The sequence below is a fragment of the Rana temporaria genome, chromosome 6 (assembly GCF_905171775.1).
Source record: "Rana temporaria chromosome 6, aRanTem1.1, whole genome shotgun sequence".
NCBI classification, from domain to species: domain Eukaryota; kingdom Metazoa; phylum Chordata; class Amphibia; order Anura; family Ranidae; genus Rana; species Rana temporaria.
Genome location: NC_053494.1, coordinates 122,737,454 through 122,756,516, shown reverse-complemented (window position 1 = coordinate 122,756,516; position 19,063 = coordinate 122,737,454). Strand labels below are relative to the sequence as shown.

The following is a 19,063-nucleotide window of genomic DNA, read 5'->3' as shown; positions in this document are numbered from 1 at the left end:
AAGGACGTCAATTTTGTTTGGGAGTCACGTCGCACGGCCACACAATTGTCAGGTAAAGCGACGCAGTGCCGGATCGCAAAAAGTGGTATGGTCTTTGACCACCAAAATGGGGCGGGCTGAAGCGTAAGAAATAGAGTAAGAAATATTCGTTTTTTTTTTGTTTTTTTTTTGCTCTCTGCATCACATTGGGGATATTTCCTGTCACTTCCTGCTCTAAAACCTAAACAGGAAGTGAGAGGAAATCCCTGCAAGGTGAGGGGAACCGTGTGGCTGTAAACTAAGCCACCATTAGAAGACATCTAGGCAATGCTATTTTGCCTCTGGAAGCCCGTTCATCACAAATATAAAAGAAAAAAAACAGAAAAACTGCTTGATGCTTTTATAAGCATGATAGGTTATTTTATGAAAAGGATACTTACCGTAAGTAATATGTCTAAAGTTCAAGTGGCATCTTATCCGTCAGTGCCATCGAAGAGTACACAAGGCACATTAGCCACAAGTTATTCATGAATACATTATCAAAGTGTGAATGGATTAGGACAAAAAAGATAACGGCAACCCTTTCACACCGCTGATAACGGAATATAACAGAAATAAACTTTAATGAAATGAAGGCAAGTGAAGCGATGTCAACCTTTGTTCAGGTCAAGCATCAATCCATGAGTAATAGAACTCAAATTATAAGTACTTCTCTTCACGATCCTGGAAGCCAACTCATGCTCAATTCCCTTCAATTTACCACAAAAGACCAAGGGGGATTTTTGTAAAACTGGAACAGACAGACTGCGGAGAACTGTGCATGGTAACCAATCAGCTTCTATCTTCAGATTGTTCAGTGAAGCTTTGCCAATAAAAGCTAGAAGCAGATTGGTTGCCATGCATATATGCTCCAGTACTAGTCAAACTTTAATTCCTTCTTTGATAGGAATGAGCAAATTGTTATCCTTTATTTGGCAAAGTGACATACAGCCAGAAAAAAAACAATGCATTTCGGCCAATCAGATCCTAATCATGGACATGATTAAGGCCTGACCGGCTGAAACACGTTGGTTTGCCAATTCCTATAGTAGTGCCCGTTTTCGATTGAAATTTGTGTATTGTGTGAGATTTTCAGAGACCTCTTAGCCCAAGCACTGGAACTTGAAGCGTTTTGTGTGACTTGTAAGTGGTTGCAGCGCTGTCTCATCTGTTCCTGCTCTAGTCCTAGTAAATTCACCTCATGGTATGTGTATTTATGTATGCATGGGGGTGTTGTCATGTAACACATGTTCAGATAAATGCTGGTAGACTTTAATTTTAAGGAACAAATAAGACATATGCCATACATCTTCTTTCACATTACCAGTTTGATCTGTGCTGTTGGGTAAGGAGCAGGGCTCAAGTCCTGCGGGAACGCGTGGGAACGGAGTTCCTGCACTTTTTTCACAGCAGTAACGCAATTCCCTTTGCAGGACATGCTCCGAACAGCGGACAGATGGAAACGGAAGGCGCCCGTGTAAAAGAGCCCCATGTGCCTGCACGGAGGTCATCTCTTACACTGAGGATTCCATTTCAACTGTCAAATTATTACATTCTGATCAGATAAACGGAAGAAAGGACCTAAAGAAATAGTCACCCGATAAATTTATTTCCAACGCTCAGTAGCAATCAGCTAGTGCCCATTTGGAAACAGGCAGAATGTATTTCTGCTCATATGTTCACATCTAAAACAAGCAGGCTGGGAGCGCCGACCACTTCTTATCTGCTGTCAAACGCTTCCTCACTAAGTGATAACGAGTGTCTCTGCTTGTTATATATATAGCCTTGATTGACAGGCTCTGCTTCCACCAAAGATCCCAAAGAAATACAGTTGAACGTGAACAAATGAAGCAGCACTGAGCTTCCAGGTGAGCTTATGGGAACTAATTACATTGTTCGATTGCAGAGTCAAGCTGCTTGCTGTTTTGTGACTGACTGACATATTTAAGAGGTGGGGGGGGGGTCTAGGGCAGGGGCGGACTGACAACTCATGGGGCCCCCCGGGCAATAGGAGATTATGGGGCCCCCAGGCAATAGATTATGGGGCCACACAGTATACACACGCATACAGTATACACACACACATACAGTATACACACACAGACACACAATATACACACACAGTATACATACACACAGAATACACATACAGACACACAGTATACATACACACACTGAGAAGGTACTGGAGAGGCGAGGTAGCTATAACCTTGGGATTTTTAGACCAAAAGGATGTCAGTAAGGGACATTTCAGGGACAGATGTAAAAAAAAATCACAGATTTTTACATACTGTCCCTGGTTTTACTGAGACCGGCAACCCTGATGGGGCCCCCTAGTGGCATGGGGCCCTCGGGCAGTGCCTGAGTGCCCAAATGGTCAGTTCGCCCCTGGTCTAGGGTCCCTTCCACCATGTCTGCACCAGAAATACCGAATGATCTTATAGAAACGTGAACATAAACCCTTCCTAGGCCCTTATATCTTCTGTACAGGGACCACAATATATCTATAATAACGGATCAAAAGAAAGCCGGCTGAACCTATCTCTGGATTTACCAATGTTCTAAAACCGATGTGTCAAACTTCCTCCCATGCTGGCAGAGTTTAGGGAGGGCCTGGCCTTTCTGACTCATATACCGGCAAAGGGCCGTCATAGGGAACACCACAAATCAACAGGATATTCAAGGACTAGATTTTCCTTCAGTTCCCACACACAGAGGCCAAGAGTCATCACTTCCCCAGTCGCTTCTCAGTTTCCTCCTTCATCGCCACATCACATTTATTATTTTACTAGGAAAACAGCTTGTTCAGTTGTCCCTTCACCTGATCCCTATGTGTGAACAGATGACAGTGCTCTGCTTTGCCTTTAAAGGGAAGGTGTAAAAATTACATATATATTAGGTCTCTATTTTTTATATGGCCAGAATAAAAAAAATATAAAAAATAAATAAAAAATTATATTAGCTAAATAAAAAATGTGATGTCTTTTATTTTCCAGAAGATGGACCTCTAGGCTTCTTCTAACTTGCCTGTTTATCCTTAAAGCGGAGATCCACCAAAAAGGGGAAGCTCCGCTTGTTCGCACCCCTCCCTACTTTACTGACACTGACAGAGGGGGAGCAGGTACCTGGTTTTGACGTGTACCCACTCCCACGTCCGGGTAAGTTCGCCGATCAGCGATCTACAACATTTCCTGCCCCTCCTCCTTCCCCACTGAATTCTGGGATACACACAGGTCCCAGAAGACGAGAGGGACCATTCAGAAAGCACAGCGCGACTCGCGCATACGCAGTAGGAAACCGGCTGTGATGCCCTCCCTTACTTACAATGCCGACGCTTGCACCCAAAGCCGATTGACGAATTGGCTCGGGGTGCCGACATTGCAGGATCCCAGGACAGGTAAGTTTGCTTGTATTAAAACAAACATATTCGCCAGCACACCGCGGATCGTACAAAACGTCCAAAAGTTTAATGCAGTGAAAACATCACAAGGATTGCAATTTGCAACATTTCGAGGCCGCGCAGGACCTCTTCGTCAGGCACTTGCCTGACGAAAAGGTCCGCGCGGCCTCGAAACTTTGCAATCCTTGTGATGTTTTCACTGCATTAAACTTTTGGATATTTTGTACGATCCGTGGTGTGCTGGCGAATATGTTCGTATGATTGCTGTTCCAGTTCCCAGCTGGTGATCGCTTCAGCACCCATTTTTGCATTTATTGGCCGTTTTTCCAGGAAGGTGTGCGATTGGAATATTGACTAATCCTTGTATTAAAAGCCTGCCACTTTTTTTTTTTTTTTTTTTACAGACTGGAGCTTCTCTTTAACGGTTTCACTGCCAGAGCTATTTTTGCATTCCATTCTGTTCTATTTTTGCACACAACATTAAAAATTATCTTAAGCCTGAAGATTAATTAAAACCCCAAACATTATATATTTTTGGAAAGCAGAGTGCCTGGAAAATAAAATGGTATTGTGTGACATAAAAAAATTCTTTACGTCACACAATATTTTTTCAATGGATTACATAGAGCCGTGGCTCATCCCTGCACCCTCTCTCTTCTCATTGGATCACTGGCTGTGATTGGCAGCATAGAGAGCCAATGGCTCTTGCTGCTGTCTCAGCCAATGAGGATGGAGGGTCCCCGGATAGTCGAGGCTCTCATGCACATTGCTGGATCTAAATGGGGCTCAGGGAAATATTAGGTAGGGCTGGGGACGGCACAGAGAAGTTTTTAACGTTCATGCATAGAATGCATGAAAGTAGGAAACCTTGAGCTTTTAGAACCACTATAAGGCGGCGTACAGACGTTTTCAGCGGACATGTCCGCTCGGAGATTTCCGTATGATGGTTGTACACACCGTCATACAGAAATCCGGCCGGACACGATGCGCAGTGACGTGGCCGTGCCGCGACGATTACGCAGCGACGTGCGCGGCCCTGGAAGGTCAATGCTTCCACGCATGCGTCGAATCACTTTGACGCATGCGAGGGATGGCGACCGAGCGGACATGTCCGGTGAGTCTGTACAGACGACCGAACATGTCCGACGGACAGGCTTCCAGCGGACATGTTTCTTAGCATGCTAAGAAACATTTGTCCGCTGGAAAACAGTCGGCTGGACAAATGTCCGCTGGAAACCTGTCCGGTCGGCCGTACACACGACCGAACATGTCTGCTGAAACTGGTCCGCGGACCAGTTTCAGCAGACATGTTGGGTCGTGTGTACAAGGCCTAAGGCTAAAAAAGCATGGCTATGGTGACCAATGTGTCAGTATAGGACATCACAGCCAGGCCAGGATATTCAGAGGTAGTTCACTTTTTCTTTTTAGATGGCATCCAGAAAGGGTGCAGAAAATCCCAGTTTTCAACCGGGAAAATCAACTAGTGTGGTCAGTGAAAGATAATCATCCAGGAAGCGGATTAGGGGAGGGTGTTGTGTGTTAGTGCCATCTAGTGTCCAGGTGCGGTACTTTCCATTTGAACTCATTACATTCAAAACAGCATCATGTGGCCTATTTACATTCATGTTGTGCCCCATTCACACAGGACAAATGTATAGTACATACACGTTCACTGGTCAAATGGCTATGTACATTTTTTGTGAAAAAAAAAGACCATAAATGTGCTAACTGAAAAAGTAGATAAATCACTACGCTTTCGCCAAACCTTTAAAATACATAAGAAATAAAACAAACACACCCACGAAAATATTAATGTGTCTATTAAGCTCTTTTTTTTTTTTACTCCACGTCACCGTTCCCGTTTTAAATATCGCATTTGTTCTGGTTTATGTTTGCTTTTAAAACAAACTGTTCAACTTGACTTGAACTCAACCAAAGCATGTGTACACATCTACGAGTACGGCCATAACCCAAACAAAGGTTCCAGAATTCAGAACTGCTTTCTGTTTCACTAAAGTTATGATCTTCATTGTGTAAATATGATACAAGCAATTATGGAAAAAAATGATAATATAATTTACGAAATAACTACATGGAATAACGAGGAGGGATCAAAGATTTTTTTCTTCTTCTTTACTTTTAAAATTCAAAAACTCTAGGGACGAGAGAGACAAACACATACAAAGAAATCTTAAAAACATCTGGTTTGATTCCTATGGGAAAGTCGCCGTCTGCCAAACATTAACAAACCAATCTCTCTATAATATAAGTTTGCTGTGTACCGACACACGGAGTTCCACTGTCTGCTTATTAATTGTAATCTAACCGCAACGTCTCACCTGAACACAAAGACAGATTCATGTCCTAGAGGAAATCATACTTTGCAAGCGCGCACTCATCCACCAAATAAACTAACACGGATGTAATGCATAGGCAGACCATAGATTATGCTATTTTATTTCCTTCCACCAGGAAAGAAAGTTGCTTTATTCCCCATCAACACTGGCAGTGTTGATGGGGGAGCCCCTCCCAGTGCGCTATTGTATTCTGTCGGTAGGGAGCCTTCCCTGCTGGCAAAATACAATAATTAGTGTTGCTGGTGTTCTGTCGAGAAGTGTCCAGCTATCAAATAGTGCCCGGGTGGAACTGCGCATGCGCCGCACAGAGCGATCAGCAATCAGCTGTTGTCTTGCGTTGCCGAGGCACGTTCATGTAGGTGAGGGGTGGATAGTTACATGAAGGGGGCAGTGGTGGGGGCTGAATTTTTATCGATGGCCAAACAAATCTGCAAAATAAATCTTTATCTAACATAGCAAAAGCCGCCCTTCAATTGACTAAACACGCCCCGCAAGCGTCCAGAAAGAATAGAAGGTAAAGATTTATTTTGCAGATTTGTTTGGCCATCGATAAAAATTCCACCCCCACCACAGCCCATCATTTAAAAATCCGCCCCCTTCATGTAAATACCCGCCCCTTACCTACATGAACGTGCCTCGGCAACACGAGACAACAGCTGATTGTAAACTCAGCTGTTCTGTGGCTCCGTACTGCTCATGTGCAGCACATGCGCAGTTCCACCCGGACATTTCTTGATAGGGGGCACTTTTCGACAGGACACTGGCTATAGCTGGAGGCACTAATCGTTTGGGGTAAACCCAACATGCTGGTTGTACACAAGTTGATCTGGTGTCCATACATGGATCCAAATTTGGCCAATCCCGGCTTTAAGGTTCATTTACATGGGTGTCTGAGGCAGGCCATACATTATACATAATTTCTTTTTTCGTTCAACCAGCAAGTTACATGAAAAAAATGAAGATGCCCCATCCACTCCCTAAACACCAACCCCCCCCCCAAGCTATTGTGATCGAATGGCGGTAATGCTTCCCCATCGTCAGAACACAATGATCAATTTTGCCGCTACAGCCAGTGGCACTGATTATACGTGAAAAATCTGACAAATCAACTTCAGTGCAAATAGGGTGCCTATACGTAGATAGAAATACGACTGGTCCCTGCCGAACTGACCAAATCTATATATGGCTGGCTTAAAAAATTGTATAGTTTTGGATGCATCCAAATGTAGCACTATAGGAACCAATGGGGACACACAAACACAGATTAATCTACAAAAGAAAATGTGTGCCGCCTTTAGCAGTCCAGGGCCATACATATTTTCAGATGTTATGCATGTATGTGTGTAATCGCATGGATAAACACACATATATAAAGTTATTAGGGCTACATGCACACAGCCAATTTTACTAATTATATGTGTGAAGACATGTACGCATTTAAATGTGTAAAATTCTGGTTCTATACCCTATTTCTCTGTTTTTAATCCCAGAATACACTTTTTGCATCTGTGCACAAAAAAATACATATCCTAAGATGCAGATGTTTTCAATTTTAGCTTACAGATCCAAATGCATACATGTGTTTAGGCACATGTATGTGTGTCCTATTTAAAATAATGCACCTTGGGTTCAGATTCGTAAAAAAACAAAACGTTACATGGCTACAAACTTATGTGATGGGTGCAAGAGGCCTTACACATCCTACACATCCTTATCATGCAATAAGTCGAAGCAAGTCCTGTAACAAGGCCAATCCATGACTTTGGGGCTAAATGATTTATGGTTTTCACACCTCATACCAAGTCATCGCATTTCACAGAACTTCTGAGACATATTCAGTACAATATTGTTTTGTTAAGAAAACAACAAGCAGTTCTGATGCTGGCCTGTGGCCTTAGTCATAACCTCCCTGCTCACCAGATGAATTGTGTTATTGTTGTGTCCAATATAGTGTACAGTATGTGGTTTTGTTCCAAGACCCTGATAACATGCTGAACGGGACTGTCTGATGTTTTGCGCATGATGTACCAGCTGTTGCTCATTTCCACAAACTATTTTAACTCCTGTGTAGCTGATAAGACCAAAAACAATGCTGTTCTCTTGGGAGCCCCACATCCTGACTTAAAATTAAGCATCATTAGCTTTAAAGAGGACCTATACTGTGGTATATTGCCTGAAAAAAAGTCAATGGGAGAACCAAACACTAGTCATCAGTATTGCCTGCAGAATCCTTTCAGCTTATCTTTTCCACAGGACTGACTTATCATGCCTCAATCTGTCCTGTATCCCTATGTTGAAGGGATGAGGCCCCAAAAAGGAACCCATGCGTGATCAGTAGAAGCGACGATTAAAGGGTAAGCTCACCTTTACACGTTTCCCAAAAAGGTCCTATACTGTGCCTGAAAAAAAGTCAAGCGGAGAACCAAAGACTAGTCATCAGTATTGCCTGCAGAATCCTGAGCATAATGGAAAATGTAGTTTCAAAACATCTGGGGCACCAAGGTTTGCCATCACCCATCTATATTAACTGATGAATGGTGAAATATGGAATGTGGAAGAGCGCTAAATGCACAGATAGCAGCTAAATAGGACGAAGGAGGCGTTAAAAAAAGCACAGATCCACAAGGTGAATAAAGAAGGAGCAAGGGGATCCTTGCACTTCTGGTCCTCAGATACAGCTTACTTTCCTGTAAACCCTTAAAAAAACATTGAGCAGTACATTACTGTTTTTACCAACTGTCACTGCAGTGCTCAGTAATATACTACATATCTTGTGAGAATAGCAGTCAGCAGAGGCAGGAGAGGGTGGAATTTACATTCGATGATCTCACACTGCATACTTTCAGCTACAAGGCTTTACGGGAACATGAGTGCCTATGCAATGGAGCATGTCGGAAAGTGCACTGTGAATTCTCATTAGGGACTCATGGCGAAAGGTAGATTTTCATGGTAGTTAGCCACAATCAATCTCTATAGATATTCCCTATAAAAAAGTAAATATTTTTTGATTATAAGGCTGCTTTAAATTGGAATTGATAAAAAATCTAGCTATCCTAAATTGACCCCCAATGAGCCTGTAACTGCATCTTTTCAAGTGCAAAACCCAGAAGGAATCTAAAAACTCAGTATAGACTGCTAACATAGCTGAATTAATATCACTCTCAATTGAAGCTTATACTGGAGTTTAGGCATGGAGAAGAACCTACATACACAAGTGGAGCCCATTAAATCATGGAATTTTTAAACACTGCAACCAATCTGTTTTGATTGTTGTAGGGAATAGATTCATTAGCAAAAATAAGGTACCAAGGAATTCTCATTTAGGGTTTAGACAGCATCTGTTGAATTGCAATTGACCATTGTAATTATATTCCCAAGTAAGCATTACTGATTGAAACAGAAAGTGATTGATATTGGCATGCCATAAAATGGAAAATCCAATATGATAGAAACAGAAAATAAAAACAAAGGTGTCACATAAAATTGCATTCGTCTACCATGCTTTACCGGGTGCTAATACAGAATTAGCTATGGTAAATAATTTTAGTAGGTAGATTAATGACTATATATTTTGGTTCTAGAAAGGAACTCAAGTTTGTCCTTGTTAAAGGGTCTTGACTTGTAGCTTGATGAACCAGCGTATTTTGCCTTGAAGCAACACTTAGTAAATTATCCAAACAATATTACTATTACAGTATACCATAACCATGAGCTTTTGTAAACAAATGTGGTTGAGTAACGCAAAGATTTTTTCTCACAGTGCCTTGGGACAGCAGATCTTGATCTTTCGTAATATTTCTAAGCAAATGTTTATATTTGGAGAATGCAAATGAGACTGCTCTTTCTTTATGGCCAGCATGGGGTGTGTAGTAGACGTAGAACAGCAACATATTTTGCAAGCTATGTGTAATATGTTGAGAACATACCCAGTAATGTTTATCCAATCTGATACTAAAGAGCTACTAAGGATACACTACGCATATATGACTAATAATTATGACATTTTTGCAGAGTGGAGATACTGCAAAATGTTTTTATTTTTTTTCAAATTATTTCACGTGCCATTACAGGGTCACTCATAAAAGCCAGTCCAGTAAAAGAAGCTCATCTCTACTGGGCTTCACTGTGAATACCTGTTCCTACCGCAGCACACAGTGGTTCCTTCCCCTGGCTTAAGTCTACACTTGGACTGTTTCTTAATGTTGGCTGTACGTGGCTTGAATTTGTTCCAATTCCTGTAGAACTGACCAAAATTAAGACCATGGGTGGATCTGTCGGCACCACCCATCACAACAAATTACAAACTTAAAACTGATAGGACCCAGTGGAAATCTGTTGGCCAAAAAGGGACTACAGCCAATCAGATCCAGTCACTGTTGAGGTATTTAGTCAGCCATGGGAGCGGTCGCTGTCCATTTACAATAGCCAGCAAGGGAGATTCCTCCATTCCATCCAAACTGCTAAACATAGGTGGGAGAATCTATTGTCTTCTCTTGTTCAGCCAATAGGGTTCAAGAAGGAAAATTGTAACATGTGTGACTAGCCTAAAGCCTAGTACACACAGACCGAATGTTGGGTGGCCACGGCCGGTTCAATAGAAACCGGTTGACATTCAGCCTGTGTGTGCTGGAGTCAGTCCGACAGGGCATGTCGAAGGGGCATGACCGAAAAAGGTCAGCCAATGGCTACGAGTATTGACTGGAGTGTTCTGGTGGGGGACTGTCCCACGGTCAGAACAGAATAGAACTGCAGAGGAGATTGCTGTACTAACTGTGGATAGCTAGTATAGCAGCTCCTCCTAGGCTGTCAGTTTTTTTTTGTGCTGGGTTGACAGAAAAAAAATATATACTAGTGCGTACTAGGCTTGAGACAGGCCATACTTAAGAAAAAAAATATGCTCAATTCCCCCATCAACACAGTCAGTGTTGATGGGGGAATCCCTCCTGCAGAGCTATTGTATTCTGACAGCAGGAGGTTTCCCATCAGAATACAATGATCACTGCTTGTGTCTAAAGCCACCGGCAATGATCACATGAAAAAAAATCCAAAAGGCTGGTTGTACTGAAATCAATTAATGGATCAACTTCAGTGCAACCAGTCTGTCCATAAATGGGTCGAAATTTGTCCAGTTCCTGCTGAACCAGCCGAATTTCGATCCATCTATGGCCGGCTTAACATGCGGTTTCAATTTCTGACACAATCTTATAATTTTATAAGTGCAAACGCTGTTGGCAAATAAAATATGTCTGCCCTAGAATCCTGGCCAAATTAGAAAGAAAAGGCCATTACATCTCAAAGATAGGCAGTGAAAAAGCCCTAACATTTAATGTATCATTGTGGCAGACATAATATCCTTCCATCTATTGGCGACATGAAGGCTTTGTGTACATGTACTGCACATTTATTTTATTTTTAACGAGACATTTCTGAGATAGCAATTGCACCAGGACCCTTTTTAGATCCAAGTTGATTACATTTGTTCACCATCATCGTAAAACCACAGAACATGGAATAAAATCTAATTCAATACATAAAGGGCACCATCTACTCAACATGTAATGTTTATAATGGGTGCATTGAAGTCCTGAGTATTTTCCTCTTGAAGCACAATCACTTGACATCAAGGCAGGGGGGGATGGATGCATTAACTCCATCCCCGGCTTGCTCTGGCCCAAAATGACATTGGAAATATATATGAAAAATTAATGTCCTTAATAGGTTACGACTTGGAAAGAATTTTGCCTGAAAAGATGTCATCTTCCCTAAAGCCACCTTATTCTGCCTTCATTGTTTTGTATCTAATTGCATGTCATAGTAACTGAATAATTGGAGCACAAAGATAATTATACTTGATGCACTTTTAATTCATTTCAGCTTTCTTCCTCACCAGCTTGTGTGCAGCATGACTCTGAGCAACAAAATGTAAAAAGATGACATCGGACAGGCTGTAAAAGGCATTCATTTAGTGACATGATAATTTATCCTCCCCCTTACACGTTATCTGTGGTGGTTGATTTTCAAGCACTTTGTTCAAACAGTATTAAAATTCCTGGAAATTATGTACAAGGATTTTAAAGTTGCAGAACGGTAAACTACGGTGTAAAAACAATGGGCTCTTCTGAATAGACTTTTAAAAAGGAGAAAAAAAAATAGACTGAAAGAAAGCTCATGAATTAGAGTCAAATGCATTGAATGTTCTTTTTTTTTATTTTTATTTTAAATAGTTAGAAATGTTAGCATTTAACTTTTGGACACTTAAATTGAATTTCATGCAAAGCTGACAATAACAACACTGTAAACCTATGGAATAACACAGTGTATTTTTAATGAGGGCATTTTTTTGCGTTACTCATAATGTAGAGTCTACCGAATTTTGAATACAATGTTCACATTTTTAAAGGCTTTGCTACTCTATACAGTAGTTGTTGATTCATTAGCGGAGGAAGTGCTTATTAGCTTGTTATTATTTCCTCTTACTTTTAACAATAAGATTTCAGCCACTTAAGGAGTGCATTGTCTTTAATGAGTTAGTTGACTCATAGGCCTAGTACACACGATCGGTTTTCCCGACGGTCAAAACCGAGAACCGGCTCGGTCCCTTTTCCCTTTTCCCCTGTACACACGGCCGGTTTTCCCGACGGGATAACTACCAGGGGAGCTTTTGGTCGTGTTTATGCTCCCTCCCAATGTTTCCCATAGGAAAATTGCGGGGAAAAACCCGCCGCGATTTGCGGTGAGAAAAAAGAGAACATGTTCTCATTTTTTAAACCGCAGTTTTTCTGTCGAGAAAACTGCTAAGGAGCATATACATGGCCGGTTTTCCCAGCCAAAGGAAAACACTGCAGTTTTCCTGACGGGAAAACTGATCGTGTGTACTAAGTAATAGACTTGTATCATGAGACGGTGCAGTAAAGGACCACCATTAACCAGCACGCAAAGTAGGTGGCACAGCCTACATAAAGCTTTGTACACATGATAAGAATATCGAATGAATGATCGTCCGGCTTTTTTGCATGCTAGTCTCATATTGAAAACCAATAGGTTACTAAAATTACGAAAATTCTCGTATGTCCTAATACAACTTTGGAAGTGATGTAATGTGTTGCATTGTATTGTGATGTATTCTTAAATTTCCAAGCATGCATGGTCTTGGTTTTCTTATTTTTTTCACGAAGGAATACTGTACTGATTATACAAAAATGGTAAGTTCTGGAATCGTACGAGAAACATTTTTGTGCTTTGGATATCTTCGCATGAACTGTCCCTTGTGAATATATAATTACAAACTGTTTTTTTTTTTCCACATAATCACATTGATAAAGCTAATTTCCTTTTCCCATTAAAAAAGAAAACAACAGCAAAAACTAACAATGAAACTATACATTCCCTGTAATCATTGTGATTTTTTGTTAAATGCATGTTTTGTATCCTGAGTTTCCTGTAATCAAAAATCTCTTCCTTATTTACCGAAGACCCTTGCAACCCTTCCAAAAAAGCACTAAGAATTCAAGGAACTGAAAGCATAAAACATGCTAAAATAGGGTTTGTTTCACAATGATGGAACACATGTTTTCATGTTTTTTTGTTTTGGCATTATCAAAACTCTGAGTACTACTACATGTACTGTTAAAACTTGGGACTTCCCTGGGCTCCAGTAACAGGAGAGTTGATACTTGACTTTATGGAAGCTGGTGTTTTCCAAAGAGTGCTTGGATGATTCATGGGAAATGCCCAGAAGAAGATAACAGCAGTAAACGGCCTAAGGGCAAAAGTCATAACCAAGCACCTTCTTCCTTTCCTTAAGACATAACTCTTTACATAGATTACATAGTACAGAGTGCAAAAAAAATGTTTTTTACACCTAGCAAAACCCTAGTTGGTCCAGAGAAAGCATGGTTCAAATCCTTCCTGATCCCAGTTGGTAATTGGAAAAGTCTCTGGATCAATATTCTAATATATTTTTTTAGAAACATACTTAGCCTTTCTTGTCTTTTTATTAAAATATCCAACACATTATAGGAACAATCTACAATATCTGCTAAGAATTTGTTATCAAAGGGCTTAGCTGTACCTTCTAGACCCCAAAGTAAAGTAATCCCTATTAATATGGAAATATAAGCTTTTATGACTTTGGGTCAGGTGCTTGGAATCTCTAGTGATAACACAGGCGGCACAGTGGCTAAGTGGTTGGCATTTCCACCTGGCAGCAGGGTCGTCTGTTTGAAACCCAACCACAGAAATACCTTCCTGGAGTTTGCATGTTCTCCCTGTGCCAGCGTGGGTTTTACTTCCACGATCCAATGACATGCTGGTAGGTTAATTGACTCCTGTCTAAATTGGCAATAGTATGTTCATGTATGCATGTGAGTTAGGCTGGCCACAGACGGTTCGACTGTTCTTGCTGAACTGGCAGAGATTTGAACAGTGTATGGGCAGGCTGAATGTACCAAGTGGATCGATCAATCAATCGGATTTTACTTGCGATTATTGGGGAATCATGCAAATTTCTTTCCTGATTGCAGAAAAGAAATTCGCACCATCTAAGGCCTGCCTTAGGGACCTTAGATTGTAAGCTTCTTGAGGGAAGGGACTGAAGTGAATGTACAAAATGTATGTAAAGTGCTGTGTAAATTGACAGCACTATATAAGTACCCGTAATAAACAAATTAAATAACACAGTTAACATAGCAAGCATGAAGAACTATCCAGTGGATAAACTTCCATTCCAATGACCAAAAGGTTCCTTGATACACATGCTTCAGATTTGCGTTGTAAGAAATTTGGGGCCTCTGTAATCTGTTCCTATCAACAGGAAGTTCTTTATCAAAGCCAGATAGGTCAACATGATATGGATGGTATCTTATAATAAAGTCATCGTGAGAATAGCCTCAGCCTTTGGTATCCCATATTCTGCTGCTTCTGTTGTCAGTGGTGAGTAGTACAGCACTAGGACAAGGCAGTCTAAAGCCTGAGGTTCTTCTGATGCTTTTGGATATGCACTTTTTCCCCTTACAGTGGAACCTCGGTTTAAGAGTAACTTGGTTTGAGAGTGTTTTGATTAGCGAGCAACTTTTTTTTTAATTCTGACTCAGTTTGCGAGTGTTGACTCGCAAGACGAGCAGAATTCAAGCTAAATAGGCCTGCAGTACCTAATTTCGCCTGAGGTACTGGGGCGCAGTAGCCGAGCAGAGCCGAAAATAGGCCTGCAGTACCTCATTTGGCCTGAGGGACAGGGGCGCAGGAGTCGAGAAAAGCTGAACATTGGCCTGCAGTACCTCATTTGGCCTGAGATACGGGGCGCAGGGAATGAGCCGTAGTGTCCTTGGGCCTTTTCAGCCGTTTTCGGCGCTCTCTGGCACCCCCCCCCCCCCCCCCCCACACACACACACCTCTGGCCACATTCAGTATTGCATCCCATTGAAGTCAATGCGGAATTAATTATTTACTTTTCCATTGACTTCAATGGGAAAACTCGCTTTGATATGCGAGTACTTTGGATTACGAGCATACTCCTGGAACGGATTATGCTTGTAATCGAGGTTCAACTGTACTGTATATGCTAGTTCTTACCTATCCACCTGCATCAATGCTACTGTTTCAAATGGGTACACTCCATCTACATGGAATGTAAAAGGGTAGGTAAGTATGTAAGTACACTGCTTTTGCGTGTATTTAGGAAAATACTCTGTTACAACAGAATACCATAATAAAGTAAACAAAACTGAAGCGTTTCTATTGATCTAAGCAAGCCTAAGTGGCTTAAAACAATGCTCACTTAATTTTTTTCAGGCTAAAGCTTTGATGAAATATCCTGCTTGTAATTTCATCTGGGAAGATTCAAAGTTTTTGTGATTTCATAACACAAACAAATGCAATTTTGTTAGGCCGGAATAAATGATATAATGGCGTTAGGGAATGTTTATATCCTGCTTTCTCCGGACATAACAGCTAATATAATTGTACTAACTCTAATGACAGGCCTGGCATTTCAGTCCTTGGCCATCTTGTGCTGCATTAATTCATTGTATGAGATGTATCCTGCCATTTAGCACAACAGACCAAAGACAAATGTGGCTAAGTATGTGCAACGCAAAGCATACAGTAAATAAGATTTAACTGGGATCATCCTTTCATAAATGTCTTCTGCAGTCAGTTATGTAAATGGACCAAAGAGACCTAAGAAATAAGCTTTGTTGGTTGTTTGGCCACCAAGGGTCGGAACAATTCACATTAATAATCAGAGAGAAAATCAGCTAAGACAAAACCACATACGAGCCTAGATTATCTAATGCAAATGTTATTACAGACATGAAAACGTATGAAGGTAATTTCCTGTATGTGCCACGAGATACTCATTCCCGTATATTCTATGTATAGTGAGTTATAGCTGTGATAACTGTGAACCATGGTTACTTCAATAATCAAACTATGATTTCTTATAGATTATAGTAAGTAGACCTCTTGAATGTAATTTCTAATTTCTGTAAGAATGGTTGTCAGTGGAGAAACACTCTACCCCTATATTTAAAACAGTTATTATTTTCTGTATTTTTAGATGGATCTGGGTATGATTTGGTGGACACCATGAGACTTAAAGTGGTTCTAAGGGTTCAATGTATTTTACCTTCATGCAGTCTATGCATAAAAGTAAAAAACCTTCCCCTCTGCCCCCCCCCCCCCCAATAATCACCTGAGCCCCATTTCGATCCAGCGATGTGCACGAGTGCCTCAGCTCTATGGGGACTCTGCCTTCTTATTGGCTGAGACAGCAGCGAGAGCAATCAGAAGAGAGAGGGGGTTGGCCGAGCCGCTGCTCTGTGTGTGTATGGACAAGCAGAGCCACAGCTTGGAAGCAAGCCGCTTGCTCTGGCACTTTAATTTCACTTTAAGGTATGGATCTGTAAAGTTATCACAGTGCTGTATTAATTTATTTTTATTTTATTTTAAAAACTTTAGAACTTTACAGATCCATACTTTAAAGCAGAACTTCCCAAAAGGGGAGGATCCACTCCCCCCCCCCTCTATTATACGTGGAATATTTTATATGGAATATTTTTTGGGTGGGAGGGGGTACCTAGTTTTTGCAGATACCCACTCCCACTTCCACTTGGATCGCCAGCAGAAGTTCACCCCCGCCTGCAATCTTCTGGGACACGTCACAGGACCATTCACAAGGTGCAGTGCATCTCACCCATGCGCAGTGGGAAGCCGGTTGTGAAACTGCAAGGAGTCACAGCCAACTTTCCCACACTAAACATGGCAACGCCGAGAGCCAAAGACCAGCGAAGAAACAGCCTGGGGGAAGACAGTGCTGGATCCAGCTCCACTTTAAGCTGTCTACCTTATCCAGGGCCGCCATCAGGGGGGCACAGGCATTACACCTGTAAGGCCTCGTACACATGACGAGACATGCCCCGCTGGAAACCTGTCCACTCGGCCGGGAATCCGGTCCGGTCGGCCGTACAGACGACCGAACATGTCCGCGGAAACTGGTCCGCGGACCAGTTTCAGCAGACATGTTCGGTCGTGTGTACGAGGCCTAAGGGGCCCGGTCACCCCGCCCCGTTTTTTTTTTTTTTTTCGTCTGACCCCTGCACCTTTAGCAACTTGCTGCAGGAGAGAGAAGAGAAGACTTGACTTTGTTTTGTTCTTTCCCCCAGACCCCTTCGTCCCGCTTATCATCGTTACCCCCCCCCCCCCGCTTATCATCTCGCAGCAGGAGAGAAGAGGAGGCCCCCCCCCCATCTCTGCTCCAGGGGGGCCCTGCCTAAAGCTGTGTGAGGGGCCCCAAATTGTGGTGGCTGCCCTGACCATATCATACCCACATCTGCCCAACCATGCCCATTTATCATAAGGCCTACATTCTTGGTTTCTAAGCAATGCTGTATCCAGGCCTAGGGCAGCACTTTGCAGGGGGGCAGCATGGACAGTGTCCCCGCCGGCTTGTGCTACACTGTTAGGCAAATTAGTTTAGCGCCCCCATAAATCATCCGCACTGCTTCCAGTATGTGGGCGGTTGGCATTCTGCAACTGTGGGGGGGGGGCGTCGCTTCAATTTTTTTTACCATCCCTGTCCCATTGCAGAGATTTCCCTTCACTTCCTGTCCCATAGCCAAACAGGAAGTGAGAGGAAATCTATGCAAATTAAGGGAATCCATTGCCCCCCTCCACCCAGGCCATCAGAACTAGTGTCCCCACTTGAAAGTTTCTGGGTGGGTCTTAAACTGCAAAGGGGTGTGGCCTTGACAGGAAGGGGTGGGTCATATTTAAATTAGGGGGTGCACGATGTAAGTCAGGCCTAGGGCAGCACAAAACCTAAATACTACCCTGTTTCTAAGACAGTAGAAATCCTTGTCTTTTTCTTTTTTTTTTCCTATGCATGAGCCAGCTGCTGGTGCTGTATATCCCTGCATCATACTAAAAAGTTCAGTAGTTTGCAATGAACTGTGAAATCAAACAAACGAATGAGTAGGAAATAGATTGTGGGCTTTTAGTTGATGTTTAACAAGGTCCTTGAGTTTACACTTAAAATGTCTGTATACTAAATAATAAAACATAAACCGCACATGCTGGCATAGGTGTGAAGTCGTTGACTGCTTTCCACATAGCTTAAGTGCAGCTGAACATGCAGCAGCTTATTGCCAGCTCTAATGCTCGAGCGCTAAGGGGAAAGGTCTTGCAAATGAGCAAGGTGGGTTTTAATTCCCCAAAGAGGGAACATCTTTCACACTCATTATTCACTAATTAGAAATCTTTTGCAGCCATTGAGAAAGCATTAGGATTTCCATACGTGTTAAAAAAGTGTATAAGGAGAGTATGCTTAAAAATTCAATTGTAATAATAGATTTAACGACTTGTAATTGTAATTCAAAAACTAAAGATGAAATTATTTTCCCTTAGTCCCTGAGTTGTGCAGTTGGCGGCGTGCTTACTCAGACACGCCAATTCCGACCACAGTAATCCTAGCGTCTGCTCCTTCAACTGTGCTTCTTGCAATGAATGTTTCATTCCCCAAGAGAGTCTCGGCGAAGCTAAGAAAAAGGCAGGAATAGATTTCTTGAAGTCATTGTTGGGGATAGTGACCTCCCTTGGGCGACTGCTTATTACTGTAAAAAGCGCCGTGTGACATCATGAGTTACCGCATAGAGTCCAACTGACAGGCAGCAACCTTACTGACATGATTCAGTGAATCAAAACTTCACACATCCAAATAATCCACATAATGCGAGCAGCCTGATTTATTTGTCTTAAGACAGTTTACAGTAATGTAAGTTTCAGGCACTGTCTG

The 19,063-nt window shown here is 42.0% G+C and overlaps 1 protein-coding gene across 3 annotated transcripts in view; it reads right to left on the bottom strand.

Annotated features, from left to right (window-relative positions):
* The window catches only part of NRP2 (neuropilin 2), a 181,308-nt gene that overhangs the window by 143,837 nt on the left and 18,408 nt on the right, over positions 1 to 19,063 (bottom strand). The window lies entirely within an intron of this gene.